The 17,038-nt window shown below is 36.4% G+C and overlaps 1 protein-coding gene across 2 annotated transcripts in view; it reads right to left on the reverse strand.

The window, feature by feature from the left end:
• Positions 1-16,530, reverse strand: part of SLC39A10 (solute carrier family 39 member 10) — a 98,525-nt gene extending 81,995 nt beyond the window's left edge. Inside the window, exon 1 of one of the 2 annotated variants that reach the window (XM_082397338.1) lies at positions 14,623-16,530. The gene's annotated coding sequence lies outside the window, so the exon portion shown is untranslated. Of the gene's footprint in view, positions 1-14,316; positions 14,424-14,622 lie in introns of those variants that run through there. The other variant, XM_082397337.1, reaches the window with a different exon arrangement.
• Positions 16,531-17,038: the final 508 nt, after the last annotated feature.

Consider the following 17,038-nt stretch of genomic DNA (forward strand, 5'->3'; position numbering starts at 1 on the left):
TCCTGAAATGAGCAACAAAACAAAATCATTACAAGCCATTTAACAATAGCTGGAAGGAGGCATACCAAGTTGAACAACTAAAATTGGTCTTATATGGAGGCAAATCGAATAAAAGACAACAATAAATTTTAATAAAAACATGAGAACCGTTAAAGGGATTAGAATATAATAACAAAATTTGAGGGACTAAAAAAAAACACTATTTCTGAATTATAGAGTAATCAGGATCTGAAAGCAACCAGGCGTTCAGAGGCAAAGCCCTTGGAACCTATCCAAGTGTCAAGAAATCAAATGACACCTGGAGATTATCATACTAAGTGAAGGAAGTCAGACAGAGAAAGACAAATATCATATGATATCACTTATATGCGGAATCTAAAAAAAAAAAAGATACAAATGAACTTATTTACAAAACAGAAACAGACTCACAGTCTTTTAGAAAACAAACTTATGGTTACCAGGGGAAAGGGTGGAGGGAGGGATAGATTGGGAGTTTGGGATTGACATGTACACACTGATATATTTAAAATAGATAACAAACAAGGACCTACTGTATAGCACAGGGAACTCTGCTTAATATTCTCTAATAACCTAAATGGGAAAAGAATTTGAAAAAGAATAGATACATGTATATGTATAACTGAATCACTTTGCTAACACAACATTGTTAATCAACTATGCTCCAATATAAAATAAAAATTTTAAAAAAAATCAAATTTCAGATTATGTAGTAGACCAATAAGGAAGTATTCATTATTCTGTGTTAACACAACAAAGGTTGTACCACCAAAGTTGGAGATGTGGTCATGAGTAAGAGAAGTAACAATGTATTTGTGAATTGTCAGGTTACAGTAAAGAGTTCTTTTCAAGATAAAACAGGCCTATCTTTTGATACCTATACGTGGGTTTGAAGATTTCTAATTCAATTTTTTTAACCTTTGACTATCACACTGTGAGATTCAGAAGGGGAAATAAGTCAAAGAAATAAAAGAGAAACAAACTGTCTTCTAGATAGGAAAAATTAACATTACTTTCATTTATTTCTCCTATCTACTTCCCCTCTGCGTGTCAGTGGAAAATCAGAAATGATCCACAGCTATTTGTGCCTTCCAAGATCAGAGTTCCTGCCTCTACAAGGAAAATCTAGTCTACTGTATAAAGAATGGCTTTAGGAAAATAACCATCTCTCTCTGTAAAAGTCAACATCCACTTCCTCTAATAAAGAGGAATAATAATTATTATGATTAGAATAATAATTATTATTATATTTATAATTTATATTTATATAAATATAAATTAGTTCCTGGTCTGGAACTAAGATCCCACATGCTGCGCATCGCAGCCAAAAAAAAAAAAGGAATGTAGTAAAATTCATCTTGTGATGACATCAATACTTTCCCCACATTCCTATTGCAAATGGACATAGATATTATATACTAGTAAATTTTTTTTTTTTTTTTTTCTGGCCACGCCACGCAGCATGCAAGATCTTAGCTCCCCGACTAGGGATCAGGGATGGAACCAGTGCCCCCTGCAGTAGAAGCACAGAATCCTAACCACTGGAACGCCAGGGAATTCCTATACTGGTAAATATTCTTAATCACAAATTGAGATTGTTTTCAAGGTTATTTTTCAGAGATAACTCCAAATCAAAGACCCAGCAAGGATTAATCTATTTCCATTCAGTAACATGTTTATTGAACCATCCTGAAGCACTAACAGAAGACAAGGTATCAGCAACTTTTAAGTAAATTATGGTTACATGAATTAAATTAAAAATTCATCTAACAATTTGCTCTCATTTAAAAAAAATAGGGACTTCCCTGGCGGTCCAGTGGTTAAGACTCCCAGCTTCCACTGCAGGGGGCACAGGTTCGATCCCTGATCTCTGGTCGGGGAGCTAAGATCTTGCATGCCACGGGCAGCAGCCAAAATATATAAAAAAAAATTTTTTTTTAAATAAGTTTCTTTAAACTTTGAAGTAATGTTGTGTTTTGAGAAAACATCTTTAACTTTTTTAAAGCATATGTATAACTTGGGGCTAAGATATGTTTGGTGTTTTAATTAGAGATTGAATTTTCTAATCAGGGATTCAATTGGACATTTTAAAAATAGATGTCAAGTGAAATAACTTGTTCAATTATTCCAGCAACAGTACAGAAAATATTTCTTCTTCATATTGTCCCTTTCAATCAGGTGCCACAGGGAAAAATCAGTTTCAAGTTATTGGTAGCCTTACTAGCCTTCTGGAAAAAAAATTGCAAGACGTTTGTATAAAGTGCAAAGCCCTGTCATAACATACTCTGGAAAATATTAAGTGAAAGAGTCTCCTCCACCAATCTGAGACTGACATGCTCAGTCTGTGTCTCCATAGCTGTGGTTGTATCCAGACACAGGTGTTCAGTTTGAACTCCCTGGTGCCATCGCAGTAATCCAAGCGAAAGATGCTGGTGTAGAAGTAATGTCAAGAATAGTATCAGATTTGAGATACATTTTGGAGGTAGAATTGATGAGACTTGGCTTTACCCTGGATAAGAATGTGTGTGGGGTGAGGTGGGGATCAAGGGTAACTTTTGGGTTTTTGGTATGAATAACTATATAGACGGAGGTATCTTCTACCAAGAGTGAGAAGACTGGAGGAGGGGGTGGATGTGGAGGTTGGGGTGGAGGATGAAGACTTAATAGTTGGAGATATTTTAAGTTTGAGATACCTAAGAGACATCTCAGTGGAGATCTCAAGTGGGTAATGGAATATCTAGGTCAAGCGCCAAAGAGAAGTGTGAGTCAGATAATAACTTTTGGAGTTCTCAGTATTTAGATGAAACCACAGGGCTGGATAAGATTGCTCAAGAATAATTGGGTAGAATGTAAAGAAGGCCCAGGACCTCTGCCTGGAAAACTTGAGGAATTGTCCTACCCTATTTTTCCTGACTAACTCCTTATATATTTAGGTTTCTGCTTAATTTTTACGTCCTTCAAAAGACTTCTCCTGACCCTTAATCTAAACTAGGCAATACCCCGCCCAATATGTTTTCATCAAAGTTCCTATCATAATTTGCAATGAATTATTTGTGATTATTTATTTTGTATTTGTCTCTCCACTAGAATGTATGTTTCATGAGGGCAGAGGCCATTTGCTTCAATTTGTATTCCCAGTGCCTGGTGCAGTGCCTGACACATAATAAATACTAAGTATTGAGTAATGAATGAAAGTGGATGTGAATACTGAGTGAACGTAAGATGAGCCTTTTACGGTGATAACAACAATTTAGCAATTGTTAAAATATAAATACATATATAAAACAATGTAAGATGTTAATCAATTATCATTTATCTTGAACTTTTCTAAGGAAAGAATAAATTAAATAGCAAAGAAGTCAAGCATTTTAGTTTACAGTTTCATGCTCCATGGAGGGTCTGTGATATACGAATGTTTATGGAGAACCTTGTATGTTCAGAGTACAAACAATTCATCAACTGTACAAGTATTCTATCATAAACTCCCAGTTTGGAGCCTGTGTTATTCATCTATAGCTCCCTCAAGGTTCTCTTATGTATGATGAACGGCTCATATTTGTTTATGGTTCCAATGTACACTTTAATTGTTACATTGAAACATTTACTTATACGTTTCAATTATAACTTTAGTAAACGAGGTGGACGTGACATTGATTTTGCTCATATTTTGCCCATCTTGCTCAATGTACACAGCTTTGTAAATGTTACTTATACCAGAAGTTCATTTCTAAAGTTGATTTTAATAGGTCTAACTCACAGAGAGATTTCTTCCACAACACACTTAATAGACTGTACATAGAGCAGACACCACCAGAAGTGTGAAGTCTGCAAATACTGACAACCATCTGCCCCCATCTGTGGCGTTACTGTTTCCCTCTAAGATAACCAGTGGGTTTTGGCTGCCCCTCAGTATTTAAAGTTTCTCAATGCAACATCCAGCCATTCAGTATACTATATACAGATGTACATTTTCCTTCTCTCAGATTTACTACCTGTCTTGTTTCCAATTCCTTCCTGGTCTTATTTCTTATTGTACAAGAAATGTCTGGCTATGGGTTATAAAAAAAATTATTCTGAGAATTGCAGAATGTTAGAGTTGGCACGTCCTTAGAAGTCTCCCTTCCTCACGCTTCAGCTATTCGTGTAGTTACTTTATCTTCTGCGTTTTGTTAATTTGGGTAATATAATTGCCTTTAGGGTGCGTTGCTAATGGTGGGAAGCTGGTACTGCTCAAATCACATCACCAGCCCTCTCTCTACACAGAATGACGTCAACAGGCCACGTATTTAAATGAGCATCTTCATTGTTTACTCCATTTAAAAATAGAATGGATAATTATTGAAGTTGTAGCTCTTTTGTTTAAATAAATCATTATGGTAATTATGAGTCATAGAGGGAGGTTTTGTTTTGTTTTAATGCAGATTTCTAAACCTACTGTTTCAAATTTTTGAGAGATGGATCAAAAATAAATTATCCAGAGTCATAGCAAAGTGGAATTCACATATATCCTTGGTTTAAATCTCCCAATTTTGATTATTTTCTTAGGTAATAGTTAACCCTTAATTTAATTCAGAAAAGTAACATTTTAAAATATAATTTTAAGGCAATCTTTGAGGTGTTGAGAATTTACTGATGCATCATCATGAATTTATTTTTCCCAAGAAACATAGATTAATGCTTGGAGATAAAAACAGCCAAGGGATATGGGAAGACATTTATGTGCAAGGAGAGAAATTGTATCTCCAGGCTACAACTATTTATCAATTTTCCTGCCTCTAAAACTTGCCAGCCAGTTTGTGAGCCTGAGGTACAGATGAGTAACTCTGTATAGAAAATTCTTTTCTTTGGGGAAAATGCACTCAGGGAAATTATTACCCATTGACGATATTTTCCCTGACGTCGTTTTCACCCTTATCTGCACTTTGCACAGTTACTCTCCAACTGACACTCTCTAATTACTGTCTATGCCCTGCAATAAGAATCCCTAAAATCCTCCCAAAATCCAGAAGTGGTTTTGTTTTTAAAAGGAAGCTCTTTTACTTTCATTTCCACAGAATTATAGAAGGCTTGTTGTTGCTGTTGTGGTTATTTTTTAAGAAATTATATAGATTAGTAATCTATATTTTGTGGTCATGAAAATAAGTACTTGTATTATTTTCTCTTTCATATGTCAAACTAAAATGTTCATTACTCTCTCATCTCAAATTTTCAGGAACAAAGCCATCAAGAAGGAAGTGGTAAATTGCAGAGTAGCCCTACTAAACAGTCAGACCATCAAGACAGACTTAGATTTTTTACTGCCAGGGTCTCACTACTTGAATCTGACTGAGGCCTTCTTATCCCAAGGGGAATCTGACAAATTTTAGGGTTTCTGATCATATGACTGCTATCTCCAGGGGAAAAATAAGGAAGAGTACATAGCAGAAGAAAATATCAGAGGCTTTTCATCTCCTCAAGATAAGGGAGGCAAGGACGGGGCCTCACTTAGAATTTTTGAGGGCTGGAGCTCTGAAAAGATTGTGATTCCTCATGTATTGTTCACATAAAGTCAATACCAAGCTGTAAACTGCAAAATACAAAATTTACATGCATACATAAATTAAGAGCTTCTCTCCAGTTATTTTTTGTATGTAGAAATTTGGATACTTTATCTTTGCTGAGCTTTCTTCAATTTTTCATATCCCTGCTTTGCTGGTGTCCTTGAGCAATCAGTCCAGGATGGGCAAAAGATCTTATCTTAGGCATGCATTTTCCTCATTCATCTCTCATCCCAGGGCCTGCACACAGTAGGTACTTCATAAATGGCTTGGGGGTGGGGATGGACACTGGTGATGGGGCACTCATATAACTGGCTGATCCGAGTTGCCAGCAAAGTTTTAAATTGCTAATGCCTTACTGGACAAAGATTATGACTATTCTCAAATAGTCACATAAATTGCTAATTTATGAGTACAACATCCACCCTTCCCTCCTGCTGGGTAGGCAATCACCACATCTTGCATTTTCAGTACATGGAAACAACAGGCCTTCTTTCACATATTGATACAACGGAAAGGGTCACCAGATTTGGACTACTGAATAATCTCCCTTCTTTATTTTCTTCCTGAGTATACATTTTCAGGAAATGACAAAGCCTTTATTTACATTTTGAATCCTTGGTCTAATTTTTCCCAGTCTATGTACCTACGAGGGTGTATACATGTGCATGTATGGTTTTTTGTTTGTTTGCTTGAGTTTTGCTTTTCTTAAATGAATGACTAAAACATCTTTACTTTGATGAAATACTTTTGCAATGTTACAAAGTATATTCACAATGTTTTCAGACTCTTTCATTTTCAAAAGAAGTTTCTGAGAAAAAACACAATATAAATAAAGGTATATAACATAGTGTGTTCATTTTGCCCCATTTAAAATTTGATAATAAGTCATTTTATAAAGCCAAATGTTTTCTTTTCAGGGCCAAACTTCTTTTTGAGAGCTAAAGCATGCCATTAATGGGTTGCCTTTAACTTTAGCGGTGTAGAGCCAAAATAAAAATTACTCCTTAATACTCTGTATGTGTGGAGTCCTGGTTGTTTGCTTCACAGTAAATACTTGATTTAATATGGCCTCTTTTGTTTAAAGAGATGTATACTGAGCCCAAAAGGACACATTTACTTCTAGTACAAAAATGCATCATTACGAAACAATCTATTTAGATAAATTATATAATAGTGGGCAAGGTTGGAGTGGTGGGGAATGAGGGGAGAGCGAGGAGACTCTATGTTCTTATAAAAACTTCTAAGGTCGCTAGAAGCAATTCTAAACAAACCTTAAACAGAAATATTAATAGTTAAATATTGCAACTTACACTTAGGGGAAAAGTCAGATTATTGATGGAACAGAACACTCAAACTCAATCATGTCAAGAAAACACGTGTCCTTGTGTAATGTGGCAGAACAGCCTTGAATACAGAAGACTTTTTTATCAAGTGGATTTTAAATTCTACCTGAAAGTGACATCATTCATTAACACACAAACTTTACTCTTAATTTCCTGTATCTCTTTCAGTTATGTTTTCTGGGCTCAGCTGATTTAGCCTTCCTAATCTCTGCTATTGTCCTTTTTGCTCATTTCTCACACTCAGATGTCATCAGTGATGTCCAAACTGTTGTTTGGCTTTATTTACAACTTCTCTTCCAAACACTTGAGTTCTCTTTAAACCCTCTGTCCTTCAAATATCCCTTTGACCCGTTTCTGGGAGGCATGGCTGACTAGTAACAGTTTTGGTGTTGTCATCTAACTGCCTCAAACTGAAAAAGTTCACTTTAGGAGGTCTACTTAACCCAAAACAGTTCTGGGAGTGTTGGAATGCTTGAAGTTAAAAGGAAAAGTCTAAATCACTCGTTTTGTAAAAAGTGCACTAATAGGGACAATAGTAAGAACCAATGTGATATAAGGAAAGAGTACAGATTTGGAACCAGATAGATTTGAATTTGAATCCAAGCACTTTTCTAAGTAGGGAAAATTGTTAACTATTTTCTAAGTAGGGAAAATTGTTAACTATTTTCTAAGTAGGGAAAATTGTTAACTATCTGGGCCTCAGTTTTTTCTTCTGTACAATATTCCTTACATTACAAAGTATCTATGAAGATTTAACAGGATAAGTTTATAAAGCACCTAGCATATTTTCCTATGCTTGGGAAGTTGGTCATTGGATTTATTACGGTCATAGGTAATTGTTCTATAAAAACACAATTAATTTTGGGATTCTCTGGATCCCTCCCCTCACTCCTTATATTTTCTGTTCTCCAAGAGTCATCAAATCTGCCTATTCATGTACAGTTTAAAAATCCACCCGTTATATCTATATTTCCAAGCCAAACTCTGTTCCAGTGCTGGGTCACTTCATACTTTTTGCTACAAATTTATTCTGGTTAGTTTGCACTTCTCTGAATTGCTGGGAAGTTTACCAGTAAAATGATCTTTCCAATTGTGCTGGCCTTGCAACTTTTCTCCTTAATCCTTCTGCTACTGCCAGGTCCTCTATCTGGAGAATTGAATCAAGTGATATGGGGATGCTTCAAAGCATCTGTAAATAAAAATAATGGGAAGAATATGTCTTCCTGTCCTATAGGTAGCTTCTAAATCTGCATGGTTGACTTCTACAAAGATGGAAACAGCCCTGTGCTTTTATGCTGAGTTCAGTACGAAGGACACTAACTCCATCAAACACTATCTTCAAAGAAATCAAAGAACTCACAATCCATATGGCAATCAATTTCCAATTCTACACATGCCTTTAAACAACATTCAGCTAATTTCTAAACATGTATTCTGGTAGCAGCTTTCCTTCCAAGTATTTTGCATTACTAAACATCTAAAAATACATGGTATATCTACATGTATTACATAAACAGACTACTTAAGTGATGTATATTCTGATTTTGCCTATCTGAGCAATTAAAGTAAGTCACTCTCTTATTAAAATATATCTCCAGTAACCACCATCATTGAGCATCATGCTGTCACATTCACTAGTGACAGTCAGACACCAGATAGTCAAAAGGAAAAAAGTAAGCCCAAAGAATAAATTACGTCTTGAATGATTCTGAGACAAATTAAAACTACAGACAGTCTGTGCTCTATTTGAAAAATATTAAATCCAGACTCTTGAATTGTCTTCTTATTTTTGGAGCAGGGACGCTCCAGTGCCCTGCACTGACCTCTGAGATACCAGACTCAGGAGGAATTTGGGAGGAAACAAGAGAAAAGATTCAGGAAGTGGGGACTATGGCATGAGGCAGACTTTCAAGAGGGTGGGTTTTAGAAGTGAGCAGCCAGCTTGCTCAGTACCTGATGCAGGGCCGCACTCTATCAACTTTGGATGCACTCTTTCTTCTGTTTTGTTCACCTCCCCCCGTTCCTTAGCACCCAAACTACTGTCTCACGTGTATCATTCAAAAATAGTTATTAAATAATGAAAGGCTCTTGAAGGGGCACTGATGGTGGAGATGACGTCCTAGAAGAGGGATCTTATGGCAGCCACTTGCACAAGATTTGTGCTGGATTTTTGCTGACAGGATCAGGAACTGGATCCTTAAGTACAGAGTGTTTGCTAAATGCTCTCCATGCTTTAAAGATTCATAGACAGAAGATTTCACAACCTCCAGGTAACTTGAACTACCAAATGTAACAGTCATCTAATACTTAACCTTTATCTCAGGAAGTTTTACCCCATTATCTCATGCATATCAATTTACAGTTTACTCCCTTTCTGATCTCTGGGCAAATACTTATTTCTTTAGTGCCTTCATCTATTGTGAATGGAGTCCCCATTTGTTCTCCTGTTCTCCAATCCAACTCAAGTACACTTTCATGCCTCAGCTATTATTTCTAACCCTTTAATTATCTTTCTTGCGCTTTGAATGTTCTCTGGGATTTTTATGCCTGAAGTCCTGGAGCCCAAGCTCGGACATAATATGCTGGGACTGGCAAGTGGAACTAATGCTAAATTATTATTGTAAGATTGACTCATGCTTCCTGTTCTAGTTTATGTAGACTTGTATCAGCTTTTGTTGTTCTTATTATTACATGCTCTATTTGCCAAGTCCATCTTTTCTGACAATTTCAGAGGCAGTCATCTTTCATACTGGGAATTCATAGACCAAACGTCATTTTCCAGCTTCTCTATATGTATTTTCTTTCCTCATGTAATTACCTTGTATGAATCAACATTAAATCTTCTCTTTAGTCCTAAACACATCATAGTCTTAGCCCAGTGCTAGGCAAATGCAAAGAGTTCAAATATAGTACTGATATCTAAAAGCTTAAAATCAAACTCATTCTTTTCATTGTCTTTTCATCCCCAAATCTGTTCCTCCTCCTAAGGTCTCTGTCTAGGTCTCAGCACTACTACATGTCCAAGTTTGAGGGATCAATAATTTTTTATTCTATCTTCTCTTTCACTACATACATATAGCTAATTGGTTTACAAGTCCTGCTGAGTTACCTCTTAAATATGGCCCTTCCCCTCTATTTCACTCTACTACCCGAGTTCAGGTATTCAGCATCTCTGTATTGGACTACAAGAGCTTTTGATTTCTCTCCTTCAATCCATCATTACCTCCTTTCTCAAAACACTTACCAAGTCATTTTTTGCCTTAAAAAAAATCACATTGTCTCCATTGTTTAATATACATACAAGACCCTGACATCTCCTGCCTTTTCAGCCCCCTCTCTTGCCACTTCTCTTCCTCCCCTATTCCTCCCAAATCAAATCCTACATTAAGGATGGCAAATGTGTCAATTTTGGTTACTTGGAAGTGGCTGCCTAAAACAATGCTCTAAGGAGAAGTGCCATGATGGATTGGTCATGTCTACCAAGAAGAGTTGGTGGTAATGGAATGGAAACGATGGCCACCTTGCTACACAAATTGAATGTTTAAATTTCCCTAACCCTTCATGTGCTTTGGTACCCTATGACTTTTTATTTCCCTAGAACTGGTCTCTCTTTTCTTTTTTTTTTTGAATATTATTTTATTTATTTTCTTATACAGCAGGTTCTTATTAGTTATCCATTTTATACATATTAGTGTATATATGTAAATCCCAGTCTCCCAATTCATCAGAACTGGTCTCTTAGACTTGAGTCTTGCTTCCCTTTCTCAGTCCTCTTACAGTTACCTTTTTTAAAAAATTACTTCATACATGGTATTTTGACAGTGGATGGGCATACAAAAACATTCAAATCCATGCTTTACATCGTATACCAAATGTATAAGAAAGATCAAAGACTTAAATGTAAAAAGGCAGAACTATAAATGTTCTAGAATGTAACATGGGAGAATTCATGTATAGTTTTGGAGTGGGGAAGGCCATTCTAACTATGACTTAAAATACTGAAATCAAAATAGGAGAGATTGATAAGTTTAACTCTGTCAAAACCAAAATCAACTACAAGGTAAAAATAAACAAGCAAACAAACAACTAACAAACAAAAAACTGCACAACACTGTAAGTAAATGCCAAAGACTGGGAGACATTAGCAACTCACATCAAAAAAGTGTATTATCTTTACAACATAAAGAGCTTTTAAAAATCAACAAGAAAATTACCAAACAACTGAATATTAAAATGGGCAAGGAATAAGAAAACAGGAAGTTTACAGAAAAAAAATGTAAATGGCTCCTAAAAATATCATAAGATGTTCAACTTCACTCATAAGAGAAATTCAAATTAAAACTATTAAGATATCATTATTTTTACCCATTAGATCTGAAAAACATTGAAAAGTTTGATAACATACTAATGGGAGGCAGTAGGGAAAAGGGGTCTCATATATTTCTGGTGAGAATGTACAATGATACAATACTTATGGAAGGCAATCTAACAATATCTCTCAAAATCACACATGCATATGCTCATGAATCAACAATTTCCCTTTTGGTAAATGATCTTACAGATCTACTTTCATATGTGAAAAACGTCTAAATTACAAGATTATTCATTGCGGCATTGTTTGCAGTAGCAAAATACTGCAAGCAATCCAACTATTGGGGATATACTAGTTAATACATGCACACAATAAAATAATGTTCAGCTTTAAGACAGTGTTTTCTTATGAAAAATAAGGAAGCTCTCTCTGTACTGAAATGAGAAGAAATACAGACAAATTGTTAAGGAGGAAAAAGCATGGTTCAGAGGTGAAAAGATAGTGCTTACTGTGCATTTGCTTGAACATGCTTAAAGAGACTCTGAAAGGATTCACTAGACACTAATAATAGTTCGCACCTCTCTGGGGACCTGGGTGGACAGAGGATGGGGTAGGAAGATTTTTTTTATTGAAAAAATTTTTAATTTATTTTAAAACTCATGCAAATGCTACAGTTTTCTCTCTCTGAAATGTTATTTATCCTCCTTCCCCACCTCCACCTAGACATGCTTCAGGCCTTAATCATTTCCTCCAAAAGACTTTCTTTCCAATCTGGAAAAGTTCAGATTCCCTCAAGTCTCGGTTGAACCCTTATGCTAGTTTTTGTAAATTATTTGTGGCTATCTGTCTCCCTCATGTGACTGTGAAGTTCCTAGAGGCAGAGAGGAAGTTGTCTGCTTTTGCATGTCTCACCATAGCTCGGGCTGCTTGGCACGTCAGCTCATGACTGTTTGTTGAGTGAAGACGTGAGTGTCCAGGGCACTGTGTGGGGGCCCCGCTTGGGAAACCACAGGGGAAGATAAAAGTGGTGAGACAACGTCTGCCTTTAGGTAGTTTATCAACTAGGGAGGTTAAGATAAATACACGTATAATTGTAAGGCAGAATCCGGTCATTGCCTTAGGATAACAAATAAAGTTGTATGGGACTTAGAGCAAGGTGACTGCCAGAAGAATTTTTTTAATGTATTATATATCTGAAAAATGCAGTAATATTTGAAAAGGGGTGTTGAAAGACTGATGTGATTTCTTCAAGAAAGGATGGGGTATTTTTAATGCAGAAACTCAAATGCCTACAGGAGCCAGGCAGGTGATGCGTGTAAGTGATGGATTGCCGAGTAGAAACTGATTAAAAACAAGATCTAGAAGTTCTTCAGCTTGGCTGTATACCAGCACCACCTGGGAGATTAAAAAAAAATCCCCATGCTCAGGCCATAACTCAGGCCGATTCAATTAGAAACACGGGTGAGGAAGGGGATAGGAGGATAAAATGGAGGAGGAACCCAGGCAGCTACAGTTTTAAAAAAAGGCCCAGGTAACAACAGTGTGGACCAGCTGCATTCTCATCACCTATGACTCATTAAAAATGTAGAACCCCAGGCCCCAACCCAGATTTACAGCATCAGAATCTGCACTGTGAAAATATCTCCAGTGAATCTTGTATACACTGTCAAGTTTGAGAAGTTCTGCTCTAGAGAATTTTGTCCTTTTCCAAGGGAGTGACCATTCATTAAGTAGTATCGGCATTTCCCAGAGGAAATGCATACCCACTAGTTGTAAATGTTCTAATTTTTCCAATTATACTGCTGGCAAGAATGCAAGTAACTGAAATTAGGTAGAACCCATCAAAAGGTGACGGGGTCCTCCCAATTTGCTAGAGAGGGAATGGTGAATTAGTGGAGTTTGTCTAAGGCTTAGACTGTTTTAAGGCAGAAGTTTTTTAATGCAGATTTTGGCTATTAAATTTTCTTGAGCAGCTAAACCATCCCAGTCAACAATATCGTGTGTGCAACAAAGTTCAATATGCAACTCTGCTCTCATTTAGGTGGGATATGCAATTCTGCTCGCACCACCAGCTCAGCAACCCTCCCTCACGACTCCCTTAAGCAAAATTTAAAGGGTATGTTGAAAATAAAGCTAGGAAGGTTTGGAGGGCTTGGAATGCTAGAGTAAAACTTATTTACTTAATTTGGACAATGTCGAGTCACAATATTTTCGAAGCCAGGGTTATAACTGCAATACAAACAAAAAAGAAAACTCACTCCCTCATGACCTGGTTAGAAATATAACTGGCACGGAAGAAACAGTTGAACACTTTTGTCCAACGAATGCTTATAGAGCTCCTACTATGAATCAGGTGCTATTGCAAGTCCTTTAACTTCATTCCTTCAGTGGTAGTCTTAGTTAGCCAGCCTCCTGGAAAACTGATGTCACTGCTCCTAAAATGAATGATCTCAGAAGATAAAAGTGTGGATGAGTCAGAGCAGCCCATGGCTCCAACTAGACATTGTCAGCAGCTCAGGAGCCTGTCTCTGAATAGCAAGAACCACTGAGACTGGGGGGCCAAACACAGGGAAGGGGAGGAATTCAGAACAGGTAAAGATACACCTCAGAAAGCCTCTACTTTGCTACAGAGTCTGACAACAGTTACAAAATTTTAAATGGCAATACTAGGACATGGCTTTCAAAGAATAATATCAGCAACTCTTAACTAAGTTATTCTTTTTTTTTAAGTTGTTGCACTGAGTCATGTTTTTCTCTACCTCTGCTGAAATATTATATAAAAATCACTCTATGGATAAATGTACAGATTAATTGCAAATGAAAAATCAGTCTAAAGTCTTAAACTATTGAACCTCCCCTACACTAAAACATGCATATTTCTGAAACACACTAGGTATTTTTATAAACAATCCATAAGAGCAAAAATAAAAAACTTCACAAAATGAGTTTCTGTAAGAAGTTTTTTGATAGTTTTCTTTAAGAAGAAATTTCTAAGCACTTTCAAAAGTTTAAATGCTCATAGAATATAATCACTGAGAAGAGCTGTACTATTTATTATTTTAGAGCATGCATTTATTTTGTATTATTTTGATACAAAACTCACATTTGTCTGTAAGATGTGCAGGAGCATAGTAACGAAAGAAAAGAGAAACAATGTATCAGACAAGGCATGCAGACAGGATGAAAAGGGGGAAAAATTCTCCTTTTGAGCTAAAAAGAAAGAAAAAAAAATACTATAATCAAGGCAGAAGAAAGGCATCTCTGAAGAAGAAATAAATATTTTCCCAGCAGTGAGCCGGGGGACTGTCGGGGTGAGGTGTGGGAATAGAAGCGTATCGGGTGAGAAAGCATACTTCTCAAGGCCCCTGTGAACAGAACTTCGATTTATAGAACAAATCAATCCACTTACAGGACGTGCTTAACTTCACCTGTTGGGAGGTAAGTTCAGTTTCTTTCTCCTTGTTTGAATGAATGGGGAAGGCTTTCGGTTCGCCCTCGGACTCCCACCACAGGAATGTGTGCTATCTGCAGGGTTGTTTTGAAACGCATCGCACTTAAAGGAGCTGTATCAACAGGTTTCTCCTCCATAACACTGAGCCAATTGTAAATGTTGAAGGCGAACATTTAACAAGCTAAACACTATCACAGGAATTTAAAACCAGCTCTCGCTAGATTTTTTTTCTAATAGAATCACAATTTATATTTTTATCACTTCAGCCTTTCTGAGCCCAGAACTACAGAGCTAACAAAGGGCTAATTGGCCTTGGAATGTTGGTTAGGACAGAGAACTCTTTCCCAGATGGAGCTGCTAATGTGGTTTTTAAAGAAGACACAGCAAACTCAAAAATGTCCTTCCAAGCAGTGTAACAAATAACGAGCCTTTTATATACATATCTAATGCAGTTCTGTGGCCACCGCCTTTAACACGAATACTTAATCTTTTCTCTCTCAACTTTGATCTATATACTTTCCATTCTGTCTTTAAATAAAAATGTTTCCAGCATGAGTGGTGAGGCAAAACACTCAAAGAAGCTCCACTCATCCAGCCCTAAATGCTGGGGGTAAAATGTCATAGGCAAATTCTAATCACATTAAAAATTTTTACCTATGATCGTTAAAACTCTGAGATTGACAAATTTTGTTTGATTTTAGATGAACACTTCTTGGTTAAAGAATTGATGTCCAGAATTTGGCTTGCCATATTTGCACAGCCATTTGTCACTATTTTCATATCATTTGCAGTTTATTCTACCGTACCAAGTGGCTTCTCTTAGGAGGTTCTATGGCTTGATATAATTTGATTTCTCAGGCAATCTCTCAATCTTCATTTGGCATGAACTTAATTGAAAATGACTATAATCTGACTTCAAACACTGAGTGATGATGTTACAGAGAATATCTATATTTCCCCATAACCAAACAAGAACACAATTAACAATAAGCCAACATTCCCAAAATGAACACACAATTTAAAACTATCCTTAATCTTAATGATAGAAAGGCAAATCTCTGTAATAAGAAAAAACTGTTGAAAATTAATTTGCTACTTACCATGTACTGATTATTTTAATTGACCAGTTTCTAAGATGATCTATATATAAAAGTTGAAAAGGGATGGTGTTTAGGTAATTGTCTAGATAACTTATTAATGTAGTAGATTCTAGGGCTCAAAGGAAAAGTTGAATGTCTGATGACTTTTCACATTTGAGGGAGCAAATTAAGTAACAACAAAAGCAGAAAACTCTAGAGGAAGTGGAATAAGGAATCAAAAGATAAAGAGTCAGCAATGGAGCGTCATAAAGCAGTGAATAGTTAAAACCGCATTTCACTGTTTTCCTCAGTCTCTCTGGGACTTGTTCAACTGTTTGGACTCTTCATGAAGTTAAAAAAACAAAAACCTTTTAGGAAAAATACTCAAAAGTCAACCAACCTTCCTAGTGAACTTGGCTCTGGAACTTGCACTTGACACTATGACTTTATCACATCTTAAAGGGATATGTCAAAGCTCTTTAAGTAATTTCCAGAGAGCATGGATTATTTCCAAAAGTGAGGTAAAGAAGTCTGTAATCATGTAAGCGTTACTTATTTAGCCATTGCAAAGAATTATGAGTTTGTTTTTTACTAACATGCCTACACATTTCCCTCCTTCCTTCCTTCCCCCTTCCTTTCTTTCTTTCCTTTTCTTTCTTTCTTTCTTTCTTTTTCTTTCTTTTCCCTCTTTCTTTCTCTCTTTCTTTCTTCCTCCCTTCCTTCCTTCCTCCCTCCCTCACTCTCTCTCTCTTTCTTTCTTTCTTTCTTTGTTTCTTGCTTTCTTGCTTTCTTTTCTCTCTCTCTCCTTCCTCCCTTCCTTGTACCAAGGTAATCTGAAGAACGAACCTGGAGCAAGATTAACTGGTGCATGTAAATCCTCTCCACAATTCTACTCATCACAGTCCTACAGAGAAGGGGCCTGGAGAAAATTAAGAATCCACAGCGGAGACGTTCAAGGCAGCTTTACTAAAAACAGCCAAATAATGGAAACAACACAAATATTCATCAACAGGGAAAGATATATTGTGGTATATTCACACAATGGAATACTGTAAAACAAAAGAAAAATTACTGATATATGGAACAGTATGAATGAATCTCATTGACTTAATTTTGCTCAAAATAAACCATATGCCGAAAAAGTACACAGTTATGGTTTCATTTATAGGAAGTTCAAAATCAGGCAAAATTTAGAAGTCAGAAGACTGTTTACCATGAAGGGGTTAATTGAATGGGAAGTGACACCAGGGAGCCTTCCATGAGTGCTAAAAATATCCTAAGATCTTGTTCGCTTG

Source organism: Balaenoptera borealis (genome assembly GCF_965194805.1).
Source record: "Balaenoptera borealis genome assembly, chromosome: 6".
In the NCBI taxonomy this organism is placed as follows: Eukaryota; Metazoa; Chordata; class Mammalia; order Artiodactyla; family Balaenopteridae; genus Balaenoptera; species Balaenoptera borealis.